The 23,402-nt window shown below is 33.8% G+C and overlaps 1 protein-coding gene and 1 non-coding gene across 4 annotated transcripts in view; one reads left to right on the top strand and one right to left on the bottom strand.

Moving 5' to 3' along the window:
- Nucleotides 1–23,402, bottom strand: part of LOC118189103 (uncharacterized) — a 142,359-nt gene that overhangs the window by 36,542 nt on the left and 82,415 nt on the right. The gene's annotated exons all lie outside the window — the stretch shown is intronic.
- Nucleotides 22,223–22,296, top strand: TRNAP-GGG (transfer RNA proline (anticodon GGG)). The gene has a single exon. It is a non-coding gene; the product is annotated as a tRNA-Pro (tRNA).

Raw genomic sequence — 23,402 nt, 5'->3', positions numbered from 1 at the left:
TCTTACTTCGCAGCAGGGCAGTTAAAATAATTTATTACTTTCACTTAACAACACAATCTTGAATGCATAACTGCCAAATGAATAGGCAGCATATCGGGATAAATTCAGTTTTAAACGTTAGGAACCTTATTTCTATCAATGATGAGATCTGATACATTAGTAAAAAGACAGCACTAAAACAAGACATAAAGTTACTACGTAAAAAATTCTTTTCAACAATAAAAGTTTCTTTATTTTATTATTCGGATTGAAAGGATTTCAGGAATTATTATTATTTATATTAAAAAAAATATTATTTTCAGTAACTTCAATTAAAAAAAAATTATTAAATAGCGAAATAAAAATTCATTGAACTATAACAATTCTTACTTCAACAATAACGCAGTAAAAATTAATACTTCTACTTAACAGTACAGTCTTGCAAGCATAACTGCTACATGAGAATGCAATATATACACGTATAAAAAATTTTTAAAAATTTAATTATATGTGTAAAACCAGGGCCGCCGCTGCAACAAGTACTGTCGCACAGGCAACAGAATTTAGAAGCAGCAAAAATTTAGAATTTAGAGAAGCACCGAGCAAAAAAATTTAGGAAGCACACCAATTTTTCAGGCAGCAGAGTTAGCATTAAATGGTAAAATACCTATGAATAACAAAAATGAAAATATTCATCTGCAGGTGGATACATGTTGAAAACAAAATTTCCTACAACCTGATTTCAGATATCAAAAATTATTTGAACCTCTTGTTTATCTCTGCTGCCATAAAGGTTGGAAGAGTGATATGAAAATTAGAGGTTATTTTGCATACAGTATTCATTTGAAACGTATTGCGCTATAGGGTGACTATCATTACAAAATTATCAGATTTTCATTATTTGGAAAGGTAACGAATATGACATTCAAATAAAATGTTTAGAATAATATTTATATAAAATTCACAAGAAATATAATAAAATGCTTCAAAGCAGGATACACTTACCTTTAATCAAAGAGTAATGCAAAACTTGCTTCAAAATTTCAAAATGTTATATCACTTAGTTTCTTAAAGCGCTGCTAAATTGCAGAGCAAAGCGATGATACTGAGGAAGGAGGTGGAAGTGATTTTGTTTTGAACGGCCAAATTTTCACGGGAGAATCAGTCAACCAATGAAGTCAACAAAACGTTCTTTGACGTCAATCTGTAGTTGCAAAAGTTGGGGCAATGAAAATCAGTCTGAAGGGACTAGAGCAAAGAACGTCTACATACATATTCTTTGACTAGACTTGGGACAACAATAGAAACTATTGAATACGGTTTCAACGAATCAACAGGGCCGAGAAGAAGCGTCGTGAGCAATGGCACAGCCTGGGGCTTCAAGACAGTAGATGAAACAAAGAATTTCTAATTCTAAACTATTCTAATACAAAATATAAAAATGACATTTAATAACTACGTTTCTCCACCACCAGTATTGCGCAGCGGATAGGGAAAAATAGATACATTCTTACCACATTCCAATTCAGAAGCTCAAAAATAAAATGTTCCAAAAATGAATATTAAAACTTCATCTATTGGAGAATTTCCTTGCAGCTCACTTCACTAAAAAAATCTGATGTGTACACCACATGAGTTCCTTGTATTGAAAATTAAATTATACACAATTTTCCTGCATTTCTTTTAAACATTTTGAATTAACAGTTATTGACTTCTGAATTAAATCTACTTCGTCGATAGCGCATAAACCAAATTAGAATAAATGCACTTTTTCAAGTTCACTATATTTATTTACCATAGCGATACTTTGGCGCTAGGTACACTTATTGTTATACTGTATTGAGAGATGTACGTTTCTGCTCTATACAATTTTTAAATATTTCTACTCTGCACTGAAAATATTTTATTCGGTTACAAATTTTTTTTAATAACTTCCCATTTTTATCTGGTTATAATTGCATAATTGACAACTGATTTTAATAAAATTAAACAGAATTCAAAAACTGATTTTGTAGTCTTTATTATAAGAAAAATAGATTTTAACTCAAGATTAGAATTTTGTTGGGTTCTGAAAATTGGAACAGCAAAATTTTTCTCTACTCTTAATCCAAACACAATTCTAAAGAAAGAATAAAAAAGGGACATGGACAACGTTACAATGAAGAGCAATTTCAAATTATTTACTGAAATTTTGTTTAAAATACTATCAGCTTAGCACGACTTTGCATAAAAATTTATTCTTTAATTTTTCACATAGAACTACATTGTGACCTAACTCTAAATCATTTCATTAATTCATAACGTACAAAAAATTCGATTATCAGATACAGTTTTTCCGAACTGCAGTCTGTAACTATTACTGCATACATCTATTATGTCACTAAATAAGTTATATTGGCAGAGTATACTACCAATATATATTGTACATCTTAGATTGTACATCTCGTTTGACAGGTAAGAAACTTTGATTATGTTATTTGTTTTGAAGGTTGAATTAGAATTCTAAAGCGAAAGCGATTTTTAGATGCAATTGTAAATTGCAATCTAAGGAAAGAGGCGTGGGACACCCTTGTACCCGTGCCCTTGAAGTGCTCTCCATCAAAACTGGGCCCCGAACTGAGCGAAATTGTATTGTCACCTGTATGGTGCTCAAGGTTTCGGCCAACGGCACTCATGCACAGCCATGCACTCATTGCCACGATGACTTTCGTGGGCTTGTTCTGATGCTCCTGTCAGACAAGTGAGATAAGTTACAGCGCAATAACAACACATCTCTAATGCTGAGATACGATGGTCAATGTTTCAAATGTTTGCTATTGTTTTTCTATTTTCTTAATAAACAATACATTGCAATCCACGCAGATATTAATTTATGCTATATCCAAATCTATCAGAACTGTTTTAGAACAAATTCATAACGGAAAGGTACTGGCGGGGCACACAAAACTGCTTCATGTTCAAATAGGCGTGTGGGCCGCCTATTTGAAACCATTGCTCTAGCGATTTAAACTTTACGAAGAACGCTACTGCTCTAGGAACTGATTAAATGCGTCTACGGCAAGGTGACTGATCCAATTTGCATCACTTAAAGAAGTACAAAATACTATTAAAAGACTTTTTATTAAGAAGGACCCGGGACAGGATGAAATCTGAAGTGTTGCATTAAGAAATCTGCCCTATAGTGTAGTAGCCAAATTCACCAGCCAGCATTATAAATGTCTACTTGACTGACTCTTATTTTCCATATTTAGGGAAACGTGCAAAATAATACTAATAAGCCAAGCAAGGATACAACAAGTCAGATGATTACAGAGCAATTAGCTTATCTACAGATCTATGGAAAGTTTTTGAAAAATTATTATGCACAAAATACAGTTCTATCTTAAACTATTACAGTATCTTATCTTAAACTATTATTATTTGAGCAGTTCTGTTTCAGGAGAAAATTGTAAACTGTTAAGGAATAAATAAGATTAACTTAATATGTATGTGCTTCATTGTATACAATGAGAAATGCTGCCTTACTCATGTTAGACCTAGCGAAATTTTGTGAACTCGTCTGGGATGAGGAACTAATTTACAAATTAATACATGTGAACACGGATAGAGAAATAATTCTCCTCGTCGTAACATTTCTTGAAATTTAAATATTCTTGGCAGCATACTGAGAACAGCGCTCAGATAGCAGATTTATTAAGGCAGGCGTCTCCCGCAAGAATCAATATTTGGCTGGTTATTATACTTATTTTTGAGGACTAACTGACCCAAGAACAAGTAAAAATAAATCTATATTCTAGGATGCTAACCAAATAATCCTGCGTTAGCCATTAAATCTGCTAATATAAATCATGCCATCAAAATTTTTCAGGTTCGAATGCCACATATTGAAAACTGCTACAAATATCTGAAAACTCCCGTAATCGCTCAAATGTCTCAACTGCTCATAATTATATGGAGGAAAGCCAAAACTTCGGCTAGGAGGCAAGTTAAATTTTTTAATGAAACGGTGCCATTAGTCAATAAAGCCAAGATTTATCCTAAAGAGTAAATGGACGATGATATAAACAATATTAGAAATAAGGTTGGAAAAGAGATAAATTACTAACTTCCAATAATGGGAAGATATTCAAAGATGAATTTGAAAAAAAGTTTTTAATTTACACTGCAAGTGTACGAATACGCTTGTTTCATGAATTACGCATACCCTGCCTGGACGTTTGTCACTGAGAATGACCTTCTAAAACTTCAAGCAATTGAGAATAGATTCCGTACAGTCATCAGAAATGTACATTGTTGTGTCAGAAATTAGTGACTGCATGGAGATATAAAACAGGATTTCATAGATCCGTAAAACAAAATAAACTCTTTTAAGAGAAGGAGATAAATTGCGAAAATGTCAACTTATTTGTCTATAAAATTCTGGAAGATGACTGGAGACTTCGATATTTTAAAGCTCATTCAAGAAATGATAACAGTTTCACGACTTGAAGGAAAACTCGTATTGGGTGTTATCGCCTTCCTTTGCGTTCCAATTTACTTGAAGCCTGTTGCTGAGGTATTTGTTCTGTCGAAATCCGTTATTTTTGGGGGGCACCCCTTTCTTATTCTTTCTCCATTGTCCCTCGTGGGGACTACGGCTAAGATTCTGTGACTCATGTGAATTGCCCCAGGGTTTCTTAAAGGTCACTGAGCCGGATAAGTTACATTCTGTCCGATTTTCGCCGTTAAAAATTTTTCGATTCACTAAAAATCCAATAAAGGATTAAAGAACGGTGAATTTTCAATAGAATATTTAAAACGATTTCTGTCTAGTAAATTCATCAATTATTTTGGAAATATTAAACTTTAATTTAACGTTTTTTGCGCCATATGTAATTTTTCTTCTAACATCGTATTTTTTAGTAGTTTTTTAACCTTAAGGACAAGGAAATATATATATATATATTGGTACGAAATTTGTATTAGAATAATAAAATAAATTTATGACATAATTTCTGCAGATGAAAACACTCTGCAAATGGTTTTTCTTGTATTATTATATACTTGTGCTGTACAACCAAATTTGTTTTTATTTTCTATAAAAATAAAAAAAGCTGTTCGAATTTTTCGTCAGAAATTGATGTTTTTAGAGAACGATCTTAACTTCTCCATGCAGACCTTCGCTTCTGGATTAGACAAATTTAAATGACAATAAATTTTATAACTACCTATATTATTTTATACAGTATCTCTGTAAGAAAATATGCTATTGTACTGTTGTAAATAACAATGAAAAATAAATCATTTGGGTCAGTGAAAGTGTTTTAGATTCTTTCACTAATTTCATCATTCAGTAAATAAATAAATAAATAAATAAAATGCTTTTTTGTAACTTCATTCAATTCTTAAGATGTTAAAGATCGCAGTTTCTTTTCTTACGTTAGAAAATTCATTAAACTTATCACTGATGAAATAGTTAGGTTTCGCTTAACGACAGGAGACAATTTTTCTGCTCTATTGTATTAATAATTACCGGAAGTGGATCTAAATGATCAGGTACGTAGCTAGAGGGGGGCATCTGTACCCGGGTGCAGAATCCAAGGGGCCCCAAACTGATGTTACGACATTTTAGAATTAAATGTTTTCCATCCTTGGCAAGCAGTAGGGGGCGCGAAATCTTCAGTTGTCCCTGGGCACTAAAAACCCTAGCTACGACTCTGTAAATTATTTCATCTATCTCTGACTGAAAACTAACAGTTCTTTCAGCCCGCACCCGTCCCTTATTTATGTTGCCACTAAAGCGTGGCATCCGCTGTTTCATAAAATAACTATATTACATGAATTACCTTATTGAATCAATTAAATTATATAAAATTATTGGATTCCACAATATAACTAGTTATAGAATAACGATTGCCTAAACGCTATGAAGTATTAGTAAAGACTCTTCGTTAATGTATTAGGAAATGCCTAATCGTTAAAGATGGCACACGAAAGCTGCTTTATTGCCAGCAGGACTAAGTAGCCTAAAAAGGTTTATAAGTTGTAAATATGTAAATATACTCGTAACTATTGGTGTAGTGTAGTCCTATTCTTAATTGCTGTTTAATTAACCTAGCAATAATATTTTATTATGCATTATGTTTTACATTATTATTTATCAATTAATCTATTCGTAATATGAAATGTACTTTTCGAGACTAACGATTTGTCATCAGTTATTTTATAAAACAAAGGATCTGTTTTAATACTAAATTGTTTATTTTTCAGCTTTAACAATCTATCTTTAGTTAATTTATAGAACAATTAGTAAAGTGTGAAATTATTAATCCATTGTTCTTGTGACTTATCTCCCTTGTCTGACAGAATGACAGAAGCATCGGAACAAGCCCATGAAATTCATCATTTCAAGGAGTGCAGAATTGCGCCTTTCGTTGGCAATAACCTAGAGCACTACAGGTGACAGTACGATTTTGATCAGTTCTGCTCCCCCACCAATCTTGAAGGAGAGCACCCTGGAGGACGGTTCCGAAGGTCTCCCACCGCTATGCCTCTGGAACCAACATCTCGAGAGGACTTTCGGATCGCCACATATTTAGAATGCTGCTATGCCGCACAGACACTATACATTTACAAACATCCATGCCTTTCCCAGGATTCGAACACGGGCCTTTCGATACGGAAGTTAGCTTCCACTACCCCGGTTGGATGGCTTATTAATCTATTATACACTTTAAACGATTGGCTAGTTAGTTCATGAAATACCTAATTATTCTATGAAATAATTGAATTATATGCTTTAATTATATGCATACATAGCGTCATTAATAACGTCAACTCGTAAGTCAGGATTCATGATGTGATAAAACAGTGTATTTGAATCCAGTTTCCTCACAAAATGCGGTTAGGGTTGCTAGAAAGTAGCAGGGAAAAGCAGGGTTGTCAGATTTGGCGCGAAATTGCCCATTTGCGACATTTGACAAGAAATTTAGAGGTATGCCATAGACGGAACTAGAACATTCTAGAATGCATTCTTAGCGACATTCTTGAGAATATTCTCGTAGGTAGGTTAAAGCTATATATACCTGCCTGTACGCGCAGAATGTACATTAGTAGTATCTTGACTTCAAATATTAGCTTAAGAACGACCGACAGAATCGGGAGCTGTACTTTAGTGCTTCGCGGTGAAGCTGTCTTCACCGTTATAGCCTGAAGGGTCAGTTGCTGATTGTTTCAGTGTGTTTTATCGTAGTTTCTTGACGACTGTAAACGTGTTCTCGGAACTGTGCTGTGTAATACTGGCAAATAAATTGTGTTTGATTCTTCGTCAAGTGTTATCATTAAACACTCAATCCAGAACCAGTGGAACACAACAATACTTTAAATTGTTGTTCAACAAGATAAGTTAATTCGGAGAGTATCGATACTACACAGAAAGCACAGCTTTCGCATATTTTAAACTTCTTGTTTCAACTGTGTACTTTTAAGTTTTCGGCACCAAAGGTAATACTGAAACCTATGCAATATTGAAAATGTATTTTTTATTGGATTATTTATTACTTAAGTGTTCCTAACAGCTTTCTTATTTTCTCTTGTTGGTTTTTGATCATTAATGGCTTTCTCAGATCGCTGTAATTTTTCTCCAGCATAATAATGTGTACTGAGGGGAGGGGGGAATGGAACAGTTCTACATCTCCCATTCTACCGGGCCGATTGACGAAATTCAAATTGCGTTTTCCATGTCTCGAAAGCACGACTTATGATATATATTAAAGATAAGTAATTTAGATTAATATATAGCATTGTTCTAGCTTAGGTATTTTGGCACAAAATCGGACTTTTCTGAAAAGACATGCCAATTTTTATTTCATATTTCAATTCTACGACTAAAATTATACCTAAATTTTAAATTTTGTAGTATTTGGTGCGAAAATTACGGAGAAATTTCAGAATAGCCAATTTCTTTATTTTGCGCCAAGAATAATTCACTTCACGAAATTCTTAATTTATAGAAACCTCTTTTGCTTTCCTTTTTTTCATTGCAAACGAGCGGAAAAAAAAAGCAATCATTCGTTATTTTAAGTAATTTTAACAAAGTGTGTAAACCACATTTTGTTTATTATTGCTTATAAAAAATATGCCAAATTTCAAAACGCGCCACTAAATAATTTACGTATATCCTAAAAATTCTAATTTTTTGCAGGTATACTTAGAAATACATCTACTTTAAGATGATAGTAAAAATTTTATAGGTTGTAATTCAAAATTTTTTTCGAAAAATTTATAAGAATTATTTTAAAGTATAAATTTTAAAAATAATACATAAAAAATGAATGCATTATATTTGGAATAAACCTAAATTTCGAATTCTGGAAAAAGGAATCAAGTAAGTTTAATAAAAAAAGAGATATTAATAAATATATACCAAATTCAATTAAGATTGAGGAGTTAAAATTTTAACTGCTAATTTTTTAAAACCTACTCCTGCGATTTTTACAAAACTTGTCAGTTTGGTGTAATTTGAGTCGCAAAATCGAAATATGGAGAAAAATGGATTTTAAATCATTTAATTTAAAATAATTAAATCCTCCAGTTTCGGACTTTTTCTGAAACTCGATGATTAACTTAAATCTTCCAGTTTCAGAAAAGGTCCGATTTTGTGTCAAAATACCTATATTAGAACACTTCTATGTACGAATCTAATACATATCCTAAGTCGCGCTTTCGAGACATGAAAAACGCAAGTTGAATTTCGTCAATCAGACCAGTTAGAACGAGAGAAATACAAGTGTCCCATCTTTTTTTTTTTTTTTTTTTTTTTTTTTTCTCAGTGTACCTACATTTAGTTACTTGTGTGTTCTTTTACAATATGTGATGTGATTTTTGCTTAAACATTTTTCAGCATTAGAATTCTACAGTTTTTGTCAAGTATCTTTCCAGAACCCTTCGGTTATTCATTCATTGCAATAATGTTGTCTGAATTAATCTGGTGCAGCTTCTTCTTTTCTTGAAGATCGTTTAATTGGACAAACGGTTCTGTTTAAAACTGGCAGTCTGTCCTTTAAAATAATTCTTCAACTCTCTGTAGAAAGCTTCTGCCCAGCATTCTGAACTTACTGGAGACGATCAGCTGAACTATAACTTTCTGGGGAAAATATCTGGCTTTATAACTACGTCCCTGCTTCTACCAGAATCGGAGAATCGGATGCCTCTTTTAGAAATGAACCTGAGGGAATTCCTGACGTGAGTAACGAAATGGAATGGATTACCCCAACTGCTAGCCCTGACATTGCTACGACCACGGTTAAAAACCGTTTCCAAGGACTTGCTGATATCTCGAATGACGAGATACAATCGGACATGGATAACTATATACACAGTACCAAGCATGTGGGTAATGTGAAATTACAGCGCAGACCAAAAGCGAGGTGTGCAAATAAATTTGCTCTACACAGAAATCCGAGACAGGTAACCTTAACAGTCAAACACACGAGGTTACTGCCAGTAGTCATGATAATGTGGCGTCATCTGTTGGGGCAGCTGAGAAGTCAGCTCACGCGAGTATGTCCTTGGCAAAAAACGTAGCTCGGCCAATCAGCATTCCGGATGAGGTCACATGTCTCGCTGAGCCAATGGATAGTGATGCTCATGAAATTCAGACTGGAGCAAACCGAACTGAGGGTCAGTTCACTTTCCCGCGCAGGTTGGCAAAAATGCCACCGATTTGCATTCGAGAATGCAAGTATAACTGGAATTCTTTCAACGAACTGCTTGAAAAGGAGCAACTGACCGATTTCACCGTGAAAAGAAAGGTGAAGGCAACTATGAGATATCTACGAAAACTTCAGCCACCTTTCGAAACATGACTGGCCTTTTCGATAAGAAAGAACTTTCTTATTACTCGTTCCTTCTCCCTGAAGAGAAGAACCTCAAAGTTGTGATACGAAATCTTCCGATTGATTCGGAACCCACGGACATTCAGGAGAAGTTCCGTGAAAAAGATTTCACTGCGCTCAAAGTGGAGCAACTGATTAAGGGCAGTGGGAAAGATAGGGCTAAAATGCTCCTATTTCTAGTCACTCTCCCTAAGAACCCTAGGAACAATGAGATATACCATCTGAAATATCTAATGTACTTGCATATTAAAGTCGAAAGATATCGTGGTCGGCGTGGGGCGACATAATGCTTTTCGATGCCAAAGATGATAAATCCTACCCCCAGGCAGTTCAATCTGATATTTTCACTGGGAAAATTCAGAAAACTCGCTGACCTTATAGCGCTTCTACGCAATACAACTACCATGGCTAAAAAGCAAAATACAGTGAGGTGCGAAACTGAGATAAATTATGGATCGTAGGTCCTTAGTAAAAATGACCCCAGTGACGATCATGACATGCAATGCGCAAAACATTACCACCAAAATTAACAAACTGCAGATCTTTCTCACACACTACAACTTTGACATTGCACTTATCACTGAGACGTAAGCTACGCCAGCGCACTCCCTGAGTATTGCTAACTATCGCAGTTATTGCTGCGATAGGATCAAACATAGTGGCGGAGGTGCCTTAGTCTATGCTAAGGAATGGAGTTTGGACTCCTGCTTCTATGCTTCTGGCAATACTCATAGATTTGAAGAAGGGTAGTAGTACGGATCCCTAATTGGGGAAATATGATTGTATGCGCCCTTTACAACACTCCAGATCTCACGCTGCAAGATCAACACTTACAGAATTTACTAAATAACCCCCTTCCCACCGTAATCGGAGGTGATCTTAATGCTAAACATGTTAGCTAGGGATGCCGCAAAACAAATAAAAACGGTGATATCCTTTAAAACTTCCTGTTCAACTACCCATACTACATTTACCTCCAGAAGATTTTACTTTCCAGCCTACTCACCCAAGTCAGTATCCAGACATATTGGATATTTTCTTCACGTTTGACAACTTATCGATCACTACGGAAGTAATTAATGATCTTTCTTCAGATCACGTACCAGTTCTGGCACACCTAGGTATTAGCAGGCTTGAAGCCAACACCACTTACAAAATTACTCATTCGGACAAATTTAAATCTGAAATTAACAATCACTTCCCCAATACAGAACTACTTAAACATACGCATGATATCGACCAGGCTATCACAAGCATCACCATCTGCATTGATAAGACATTGAAAAATGCTACTACAGAAATTATTAATAAAAAATCCCTTCAAACTTCCGCAAGAAATTAAATTAATTAGCCAAACACGAAATAGACTCCGCAAGATCTTCGCCCACTCACGTGACCCGGCAATTAAGTCGCAAATTAATAAACTTAGTCGCAACATTAAAAGCTTAATTGACTTCCATCAGACTAAACTTTGGAATAACAAAATCGAAAAATTAAATGCGGAAGACGGAAAATTCTGGAAGTCCCTCCGTTTAATGAAGTCGACAAAAAACAAACAACAAACCTCTACAGGACGACACTGGTTTCAAATACAGCATCGAATACAAAGCAAAAGCCTTTGCCACCCACTTCGCCAAGCAGTTCACTCCAAATGAGACCACTTCAGACCGAAATTTCATTAATCACATTAACATGTTTGTCGGTAACTGGATTAACCATCTAAGTGTCAAAAATCTCCCTGTTTTTACCTCTCCCAGAGAAGTTAAGCCACCAGCGGTAAAGTCGCTGAACACTGATAGTTCGGTCCGAAGTTCGAATCCCGCGAACGGGCTGGCTGCATGGGTGTTTTCGTGGTTTGCCCCATGTGTAAAGTGTATACCAGCCGGTTTCCCTTAGAAAGTCCTCCACGAAGGCATCCTTCCTCTTAGGCAGACAGCCCTAGTGTGCTTTGCCATAATTAACCCTTTGCCATAATTACCACCACCCAGAGAAGTTAGCTCTATTATTATAGTTAGCTTATTATTACTGTATACACACTTCTATTATAGCTAAACTTCATCACAGAAAAGCACTTGGGAAGGACAAATCTCTAATTCAGTGATTAAACATCTGCCTGGTAATTTCATTAACAAACTCTATAGCATTTACCGCGCCTGCCTGTACCTGTGCTATTTCCCAGCTGAGTGGAAACAAGCGGTTGTCATCTTAATTCCCAAACTCGAAAAAGATAAAAAAAAAGTGGATGGGTTTCGTTCAATCAGCATGATTCCCTCACTGGGAAAGATCCTAGAGAGGATTATCTGCAGAAGACTACAGCCAGCCCTAAACACGCTCCCAAACCAGTAGTTTGGATTCCGTAAAGGGTTGTCTACCACCATGCAGCTTGTCAGAATCGTTGAATTTTAAGCGCAGCTATTCATAAGCACAAGACAACTGCTTTCCTTATGCTGGATGTGGTAAAAGCCTTTGACCGCATCTGGCATAACGAACTTATCTACAAGCTTGCTTCCCTCGATCTGTCCAGGGAAACGATCTTGATTCTTCACTCCTTTCTAAGCGATAGATTCTTCTATGTCAGGCAGGGCGATGTTTATTCTGAAAACACATTAATTAAAACCAGCATCCCCAGGGAAGTATCCTTCGGCCTATTCCCTATCTTATATATGTTAAGGACTTCCCTATGATTGGAAATACAGACTACATCACCGCTTGCTACGCGGATGATACCGTCATTCTTTCTAATTCACTTAATTTCCGACATGCCATGACCAGAATACAAAACCACACATAAGAGATTGAGGAATGGTGTCGCAAATGGAGAACATCCATTAATGCCACAAAATCCAAGTTATTACTGATAGGACTGCACAGAAGAAAAGCATTGATGCAGATCTGACCCTCTTTAATGAAACAGTACCTAAAGTCAGAGAGGCTACATACCTGGGAATTCGTTTTAACGGCTCTGTTACATGGGGTCCACACGTTTCCATGACCATCAGGAAAGCCATAGGAGTCTCTAGGAAGCTCCGAAACTTTCTTGACGCCTCCTCACCACTGGATGTTGCTCGCAAGAAGCACATTTACTCATCAATATTAAGACCCATCCTTACATATGCCTCCCCTGCATGGTACTCTGTTCCCTCCTCCGTATTAAATAAATTGTAGATTTTCCAAAACAACTACTTACAAAAAATCACCGGAGCTCCCTGGTTCGTTCGCAATGAACAGCTACGCAGAGACCTTAAACTCCAAAGTCTGGCTTTATTCATCAATAAATTAAACAATAATTTTTTCAACAAAGCCATCACCAACGCGAAGGTAAATTATTCAGAGAATTTTAAGCATGAGCTCCTAGAAATTGACATCAATTTAAGGCTCTATGCAACCCACATTTATCGGAATAACCCATAAATACTTTTAACTTCTTCCACCCAATTTCAAAGTATAAAAGTATGGTATTTTCATTTACACTGGCCTGCGCCACATCTACACACTCTTCCCACAGTTCCTTGTCAACGTATTCCTGCGCAGCACTTTATGTTATGTCTCCTCTAACCGGGGTTTTTTGAGGTACCTGTAATAGCAGGATATAATTCCTGCTGAAACAGGCATATCAAAAGTATCAAAGTAGTAGAAAGCATAACGGGAATACTATGGAGAAATTTGAAATCTACGTGTTTAATTTAAATCTTTGGAATGAGGGGTACTTGAGCTAATTCTAATTCTAATTTAGTGTCTTTTATGTGGATTCTGTTGCTTTTGAACGTTTAGCATTACAAAGCAGAATTGAGTATGAGTTAACCAGCTTTCCTCAGATATCCGCATATATTTTGTCTGATATTTAAATTGCTCTAAATTATATGTGTATTATCTTCAAGCATCAGATAATGTGAGAAGGATAATTATAGAATGATTTTATACCTCGATAATGCAAAAAAAGACACTTCTTTTGACATTCTAGACGTACACAATCTAGTCTTTCAATTTTTCAACTCACATAGCTTTATAGTATGTTAATACCGCATTTATTATCTTTGAAGTCAGCTAAACATCCAGTTCGGAGCGTTGTTGATAAATCATGGTTCGTAAAAGTATTTAGCTTAGCTTTGAAAATTTATAGCAGTAAATTCTATGTCAGTGAAAGAGGGTGAATTCTTTAACAGCAATAAGCCCTTACTTTTGATTAAAAGGCCCTAACATGCATTTTATATTTTTAATCCTGTCTCTCATTATTATAATTTCTGTTATATATAACGCATAAATTCTGAAGCATTCATACAATTAATGTTATTGATGTTATAAATTGATGCTTTGTGGTGTAACGGTAGCACACTCGGCCCGCATTTGAGAGGTTTAGGTTCGAATCCCGGCGAGAGCTTGCTTATTTTTCATCTCTCCTTCATCAAAGTAACCTAATGACTACAATGTAATTAATAAAATACATTTTTAAAATTATATATCAATTACGCTCATTCTAGACAAATATTTGTTGCATCCTAGTGAGATTTGTATGTTCTTTTTAATTTCTTACACTTATCAGTCAGATAAATTTGCATGCATTTACATAACATACACACCATCTTTACTTTATTTCTTTCGTTTATTTATTTTTAATTAATGTGGTTTCTCATTAGTTTATTTTGGCAGTTATTATTTTATGGCTTTTAATTGGTTTCTTAGTTATTCATACAACTAGAAGGTTTCCTCGTCCAAATGATTCAGACGTTAATTACTGTATTTTAGTAAATGCAATATTATGCCTATAAATAGAAATGTAATTAAAAAAAAGGGGGAAAAGAAACGAATGCTTTTCTTGTGATTTTTTCAACTTGAAATTAATTTTGTACTTTCTGATGTTTAGCAAACTTCTGCCCTATTATTAAATATTTGTTAAATAATTCTATAGTATAACTTAATTAATTTCATCTACATTATTTCTTTTGTAACTCAATTAATAGCAAATTACGATAAAGATTTATATAATAATACATGCAAAAAAAGTTCCCTTGAATAACATTATATGGAAGAGATGAATTTTAAAACTGATGCTGAGACTGATAGGAAAAACTTTGAACCCGAAAAAAATTTCTAGACGCATAGAAAATGATTTAAAAATATAAAACTTCAAAAGTTTAGATAAAATGCTTTAAATAAAAAAAAAATCTGTCTAAGTACATTGCAGTTCTTTAGAATAGTTTCTTTTAAACAACCCTTCAATACAGGATTTTTTTTTTTTTTTTTATTATGCATCGGCAATAAATAAAAGTGACAATAAATTTTGCTTGCTACATTAGCATATATCAGTGTAAACAGCCGCATATATCTTTTGCTAAATTACCCATGAAAATAAAGAGTAACGTTTTTTCACACAAAGTCTATATCTACAAGAAACATGGTATAAAACTGTCAACTTAAATATTTTCACATAATTTCAAACTTTTTATTAATAATCTTAACTTGTAAGAGCTCATTTGCGATATTTAAAGCATCTAAAATTGTTTAAGGTTTCTAAATGTGTTATTTTATAATGTCTTTAACATACATAAAATGCTTATTTCTCTAAGAACTGCCTACTTTAACATTTCTTATACTCATAATGACAGTGTTGTAAGATGTTAGAACTTAAATATATTACACTTTTAACTGTTTTTACTTTAGGGTCCGTTTATTTAATAAAAATATATTAAAAAGGAGTAAGGGTTTGAATAAAGTTGCATTTACGTATTTGCTTCAATAGCAGATTGATCATTTTGTAGGGAAAGGAAAACAAAAATGGAAAATAATTTTCAAGAGTGAGAAATTTTCGCTCTAAAGAAAGCACAGTTATATCTTCCTATTAAAGATGATTGAGGTAAAAAATTCCTATCCATAACATAAGAAATAAGGGCTGAAAAGGGAATGTTTGTCAAATATTTATGATGTAAACAATTTTCCTTGTAAGAAAAAAATATGGATTTTAGACGTCGCATAAACGTGAATTTTCATAATAAACAAAATTTAGAATTTTAGAATTTCCACAAATGATAATTTGAAATCAATATTTCTAAATTAATGTTTTAATTCTTTTTTTTTTTTTTTTAACAAAATTTTATATGAAACTTAACAGATGTAGTTGATTTGAACATTATTTAAGATTCACTGAAAATTTAAATAATGTTATTTTCAGGAAGCTTTTGTCGTATGATTACCTTTCTTCAGAAGAATGAGATTGCTGTCGTTATCGATGCTTGCTTTGTTTTAATTATTTGATCTTAAAACCGTTTTCATAAAAACGCTTTCTTTCCGAGGGAGCACATCAAAATTAAACTGCATATTTTTGCTAATGTGTCGTGTATGACTAAAACATTAGTATCGTTAAGGACTACGATAATTAGCCCATTTTTTATATCTCGTTCCATGCCAACCCCGTAACTAATATTACAGCAGGAAAAGTAGTCATAGTCATCCATTTAATCAATTAAAGTACCATAGTCATCCATTTAAGTCTAATGAAAAATCCAAGATTTAGTCGATGCATTGTTTCGAACCTCCTGTATACACACATATAAAATGATATGCAAACTCTGTAAGTTTCGTTTATGGTAAAGATTTTAATAAAACGGAAATTCAAACTCTGAAGGGGAAAATTAAAATAGATCATTTAAAGACCAAACAAATCTTAAAAAAAAATTGCATTCTATTTTGTTGACATTCCGTGTCTTTCTTTAAATTTGAACAATTTTCTACTAGAGCAACTTTACTTAATTTCATTAAACATTTTTATATGTAATACCTGACAAACAGAAAACATGTTATGTGCTTCTTTCTATATGAATATATATTTCATAGGAAAAATATTGAAAACTATGAAATAAAATAAGTGAGCTTCAGTAAGGCCCGATATTAAACCGGAGAATAATTGACGGAAATAAAAAGAAGAATTGGCTGATTATTTCTCACGATCAAAGGAAAATAAAAAGAAAACAATCTGAGCTAGTGGAGAAACGTAAATGTACATTTAAATCCCAAGACAAATAAAATTGTATATAAACAGGGTAGATAAATCTCATTGCTAGCTTTAAAAAGTTCAATAAATAAATAAATTTTAAAATCTTAAAAGAGAGAATTGTTCGTTTAATTGTTTAAATGAGGAATCTTAAAAGATATGTATAAATTTAATATTTATTTTTATTTTCGTTAGCATGCGTTATGCAATATGCAGTAAGCATACATATGCAATATGCACTTATCAGAAATCAGAAAAACAGGCTAATCGGTGTTTATGCAAGTCAAACTAGCAGAATGATCTTATAATTTCAGGCTTGTATTGCTTTATATAGTAATTCTTTCACTTGATTAGCATATTATTAATTTTTTATATACAACAAAGCCTAGTTTAGCTATGTTTTTAAATTTACCATACATCAGCATAGAGGGCAAACGCAAATAATGTGAATAAATTTCGTACTTAAAATATGTATAGCGGGTATGACCTTGGTGAAGGGCAGCCAGCATAGTACTAGCGAGAGCATTTTTCACCACCAGGCAGATTTCCGAGCGATTACGTTACACCTTATTAATAGCGCCCAGAACAGAAAGTGGTGAGCTCTCCGGCCCGGTTGCATGTAAGCATTCTGTACCGCACCACGCGCGTAGGGAAAAATGCCTTTTCGGGATTGGGTATGGCTTCCGATGATTTCCGCTACGCTTAGGAAGCCTTTGCTTAGGTTCGAAGGTACATTTCCATACTCTTTTACAGTGATAAATGTTTACAGTAATAATGTTTACAGTCTTTATTTTGATAGCAGTATCAAAAAGATTATTACTGTTAATGACATGCGCTGTATTTTTGGTGCCATGAGATTAAGATTACACTTCTTAGAGCATTGTGGAGTTGTGAATTAAATTGAAAAGTTGTGTTGAATTCCTCCCCCCTAGAGAGAAAAAGTATTATTTTTTCTAAGTGTGCTAAATCCGTAAATGTGTATTAATATTAGGTGCAGCGATTTTTAATAAATGTATTCTTAATTTAAAACCGTTCATAGTAAAGCTGTGAGGATTATTAATTCATTATTTCATCTTCATTAATGTACTCTTTCTCTGCAGATGTAATCTCTGAAAATACGAGACAAGTCAGTTTCCGCAGATAGCAAAAATGTTGAGAGTTAACGTAATACACAGTAAATTCACTATATTTGTAGTTAGTCAGGAAGAGTAAAATTTATTTTTAAAGTTAGACTACAATAGATTTGGATTAGAGAAATAAAGATACGTATGTTTAAATTGAATAGTATTACTTTATCAGTATTGTCCCTTTTTAAAGTGTAATATCTTTTGTACTTTCTCATAAAATAGTGTTTATCAGAAAAGAAAACTCCTTTCCCTATACACATGTATTAAATACTGCGATAATACGGAATGCACCTTTTTTTTTAAATTTAAGGCAACAGAATATCAGAAATGGGAAAGACATGGACACTGACATGGAAATAACATATGCAGTTGCAAAACATTTTCTGCAATGTGAAAGGAAACAAACGCAACAAAATTGCAGTAATAATACACCCTCGAGCACACAGTGCCTTTACAGTTGAGTCGAAATCGTCGGGTAATCCTATATGTTTTGGTTTTTGTATTAAATTTATGAATTTGCTATTTATATAATTTAAGCGCTTAATTTTGCGTCTGGTATTAACAGCATCTTTAATGGATTTAATAATTGTATTATTCCATGAAACAGCAAGCCATATGCAGAAAGCTGCAAGTAAACCTTTCGTCTGGTATTATTGTTAAAAGAAAACAAACGATAATTGTAATATTTCCGTGTCTCTCGTGCGCATGATTCAACAAAAACAAAATCGTAAGAATACCTTCTAAATGTCAATACGCCAAGAGAAAGTGGTGTCATCGAAAAGTAGGTCCAATCACAAGCACGGATTTTCCCTTATGCGCGTGGTGCGGTTCAGAATGCTTATGTAAGCCCTGGTTTCAAAAGGTGGTAAGGGAGGAAAATAAAAAGTCGTTAAGAATCCGGTATGGAAACCAAATGTTCGGCAAGTGATTTGGTTGGCATCTTACAGGTGATTTTTGGTTGGACTACCGCCCCTTGCCTGATATGTGTGTTCTCACCTGAGACTCCAACCCTTGTAGCTGCATTCAGCTGCAGTAACATGTATAAAATTTGTTGTTGTTACATTAGAGCTGAAGTGATGAGCATCAGGGAAAGTCCATGCTCTTCAGCTTAAGTCGATTCGAATAGGGTTTAAATATATCTAATATATTAACTCTTACATTTTTATTTCCCTTTTTTTACTGAAATTTAAAGGAGAGATAATGTGATTTCCTTTTTATTGAGCAGCTACTTTACCAACTTAGCTATTAGCTTAGTTGATAAAAGAGGTACCTTGAACTAATTCCGAATAACTTCCACTTAATATGAAATATTGCTAATCAGACTTTGATAATTGATTCTGTGTAAATATGAATTGATTGTCTCAGCATGTCCCACTACGACTGAATGAATTCAATAAGGAAAGGGGTAATCTCTCCTCAGATACTCAAAATTTCTATTTTAATGGCTACTTGAAGAAGCTAGTGTTAAAATGTTGAAATCATTCTTTGGAACTTAGGATTTTATCTATAATAGAATTAAATTTTCGATTATCGCCTTGGTGTGACTGACCATTACCTACAGACTAAATACATTTAATTCGGTTTGTTTCAGCAAATATTTACCCTATGTGCTTGATATATAAGCTGAAGTATCTTATTATTAACAGCAAGTAGCTCTTCCTTATATCCGTATAAGTATGGTCTCTTGATGTAGTACTGTGACTATGAAGATAAATAAAACCAGAAATGATCTATGAATGTGTACACACTTGCGCAGCATGTTTACTTGTTGCTTCTGCTACAAATTTCGTTAAGCCGATAGCCAGTTTAGTTAGTTGTGCCTACCTTGCACAATGGATATTGCATTAGTTTATATTATGCAGCCTATCATCGGCCTATCATTGGCCGGATGGACAAAGTCATTTCGATACATGTTCAAATCCCAATGAACGCGATAACTGCTTGTCGTTTTTGTGGCTTTAATCATGCATAGCGTAAGTCAATTTATTTTATGAAGTTCTCTACGTAAGCTTCTCTCTTAGAATGATAGCTATCGAGGGTCTTGCCATGTTCAGCTAAGCAAAACATCACCAATAATGTGCCGGTAATGTACTTGAAACCATAGAATGAGCATCTGTTCCGTCTGAAAGACTCAGCTTTTTCTGCTCATTTAGCGACTTTTATTTAAAAAGAAAAAAAAATTATTTAAAAACAAAATTTTGGTATAGTGGTGAGATAAATGTTAGAGAGAATTTTTTACACTTTTACAAAAAAATGTTACACTGGTACAAAGAATGTTACATTTTACAGATATTTTTTGTGAAGTATAAAATTTTGTTACAGGTATAAATTACTTGTTATAAAGGATTTTGATAACTGTAAAATTATTGAAAAATTAAAGCACTGTTATAGAATATTTTACCAAGAGTAATGCAAAGTTGATGATCAGAGTTGTTCGTGGATACTTTTGACATAAGTTCTGAGATTTTGAGAAAATTTTACAATTCTGAGAAAGTATTTTGCGAATTTTGAGAAAATTAAACAGTTTAGAAATTTTTTTAACAAAATCAAATAATGTTACAAAAACAAAAATGAATGAAATAAAATAACAAACTAAATAATTAATAAATAACAAACTAAAAGAAAAAATAAAAGTAACAAAATAATATTTAAAAGTAAAACTAAGATCATTAAAATTATAAGCCACTTTTCTGACTCCTACTTTTATCAATAACATTAATAGCTAAAAGTTATTCATAAAAATTAAATTTATACTGCTTGGAGATAGTCGCTGTTCATAATAAGATTGTTCATTAGAGTTTGAAGCTTCTGCCGAAGAGATTTATTCCTGAGAATCTGCTGAAACCCTTCAAGAGCATTGTTTGACGCATAGGACCAAAAATGTAGATCTTTGGTTATTTGATGCTGAACCAAGTAGTGGTATGCAACTGTCTGTGTTATGGAGCCCAAAACTAAACATGTAGGCCACAGAAAGTCCACGAGCTGTCCGAAGATAAGTCATTGCACTATCAGTCATCTCTAAGATTATGAAATACTCAAACAAAATGAAGACCTACATCCAGCATATTTATTCCTAGAAAACTTGCTTGTAAATTTACCGACTAAATTATTTCAATTAGAAATATTCACAGGTGGATCCAAAACAGAGTTGGGGGTAGGTTGTGCTTTTAGACCTTTTTTGAGGCATAATAGCTAAGATTTGTAACGCATGCACATGACCCTTAGTCTTAAACCATTTATATTATTCATTAAGAAACTGTCAGATGCTTGAAGTTTTACCACAAGCTTAAAGACTAGCTTATATTTATAGTTCATTTCCAATACAGTATTCCTAAAATGCGCTTTAATTCTACCGCAGCTAAGGCGGGAAATGGAGAAAATTGCCCTGCAACATGATTTTTCCACAACAATATTTTGCTCTAACACGGTTTGATTAAAGGTTAAAGAAACTGATATCACCCAGTGCCAAAGGCAGAATTTCTTTCCCTGACATGATAGAATATTAAAACACAACATAATTAAATAAATTCGTTGTCAGAATAAAAATAAAATATCTATTAAAATAAATTGTGAATTGCACCCCAATTAGCAAATTGATTAATTGTATATCCTAAATGAAGCCCTTCAGTGAAAAAAGAAAAGCTGAGACAGAACCTCAGTTTAGCCCAATTTAGTATGGAAAGAAGATGTAAAGATTTTTCACGCAAAGAAGAAGAAAAAGATAAGAGCTCTAAGCTCAGAGCATTAAGATATTTCGAGGCTGACTGCAAAGGAGTTTTCTTGGTTTTCTCCAAGTAATACGACTGAATACGAGTCATTTCCTCCTAAACACAGTCATTAAAAACTTCGTTTTCTTTCTTCGTTTCGAAATTGTATTAAGAGAAGTTAATAATTTTTTCACCCATTATAATACATTCCAATAATATGAAAAATACATCGAAGATAGTGAGTAACTGAATGATTGACCGATTTCTAGTATGATGTTTTTAGTTTTTGCTTATTTTTTATTTTCGCTGACGAAAAAAATCCTCCGTGCTGTTCTCAAACTGATTATATTACTTTCACGGATCCTTACGATGTAATTAAATACCTATAAATGTAAGTATGTGCAGAGCGATTAGGTATTTATTGCACCAGGAAATACACAAAAACTGGGATGCCCTCTTCGGGACTTGAAATAGTAGCCTTCCGATTCCAGAGGACGTGTTTCCAATTACACCATCAAGGCATATAAGGCTTCTGCATTCCTAGAGCGTGCCTTCGTAGTGTAGTGGTTCTGCCCGCTGGACCGGGATTCCAGAGGTCCGAGGTTCGATTCTCGGCGAAGGCGATTTCTAATTTTTCATGTTACCTGCTTCCCAAAATTCCTAATGTCTGTACAGTGGCGCCCGAACTAAAAGGATGTTGGATGATAATTTTTCTCACCCAGGATTTGCGATTAGTTCCCCTAAAAACCCCAGTCGCTTTTTAAAAGGGGGAGTATAAAAGGTATTTCTCCCACCTTCTTGGCGTGCCTTTGTGATGTGGTGATCTGCACACTGCGCCGGTATTCCAAAGGTCCGAGGTTCGATTCCCGGCGAAGGCGTTGTTAATTTTTCATCTTTCCAGCTTCCCAAAGTATACCTAGTGTCTCTACAGGCATACAGCAAGAAAGGAGAAAATTCTTTATAAATGTGCACACACAGTTTGCAAAGACGAATGGGCTTTACTAATGCACTAAACGTTTGTACAATTTACTTACGTATCTTTTTACATATTCAAAGAAAAATACACAGAAAATATTGAAAACTGCTTTTTAAAGCAACGTTTTATTCTCTAAGTTTTAATTCCCAGCCTACTTTTCTTCCTTCCAGCTTCGACAGCTAGAAAATCCACTATAATAAATTGGCGCAAATGGTTAAGTTTCATTTGGAATGAATATTTGATTCATCATTTCTTCTCTTTTTTATATCTTCCGAATCATAATTGATGGTAAAGTCTTACTCAAGCCTCCGTTCAATCTTTTTCTCCCCCGCACTGTAAACGTAACGAGCTGATTCTTTAACTGATAAAATATAAATTACTTTTTTCCAAAAATTACAGAAGTTATCAAATGAGAATTTCTTTTTTCTTAATGGCATCAGCTGCCACTTTCAATTCAAGATAATGTCCATTCTTTTTTATAGCACTGCTAAACTTTTCCTTCCTATTTTATATCTATGGCAATTTAACGGTTTAATTTTGTCGTTAAAAGTGATGATGAATTTTTCGCTTGGATATGCATGTAAGTTCTGTTTTTCAGATAAAATAATGCCTCCTAATGATTTTTTGACTTCAGAAAGATACGAGAATTTAAACTTTTTTTCACTCTTATACTTTTTTTCCTCATTAGATACGATGTCGAAGTGGGTGAAAGTTGCATTAATTAGAATATTTTTTTTATCAAATGGGAATTCT

Source organism: Stegodyphus dumicola, chromosome 2 (genome assembly GCF_044657685.1).
Source record: "Stegodyphus dumicola isolate Sdum_Otavi_A_Nest chromosome 2, ASM4465768v1".
Lineage (NCBI taxonomy): Eukaryota > Metazoa > Arthropoda > Arachnida > Araneae > Eresidae > Stegodyphus > Stegodyphus dumicola.
The sequence above is the reverse complement of the archived record's forward strand: the minus strand, read 5'-3'. Positions and strand labels throughout refer to the sequence as shown.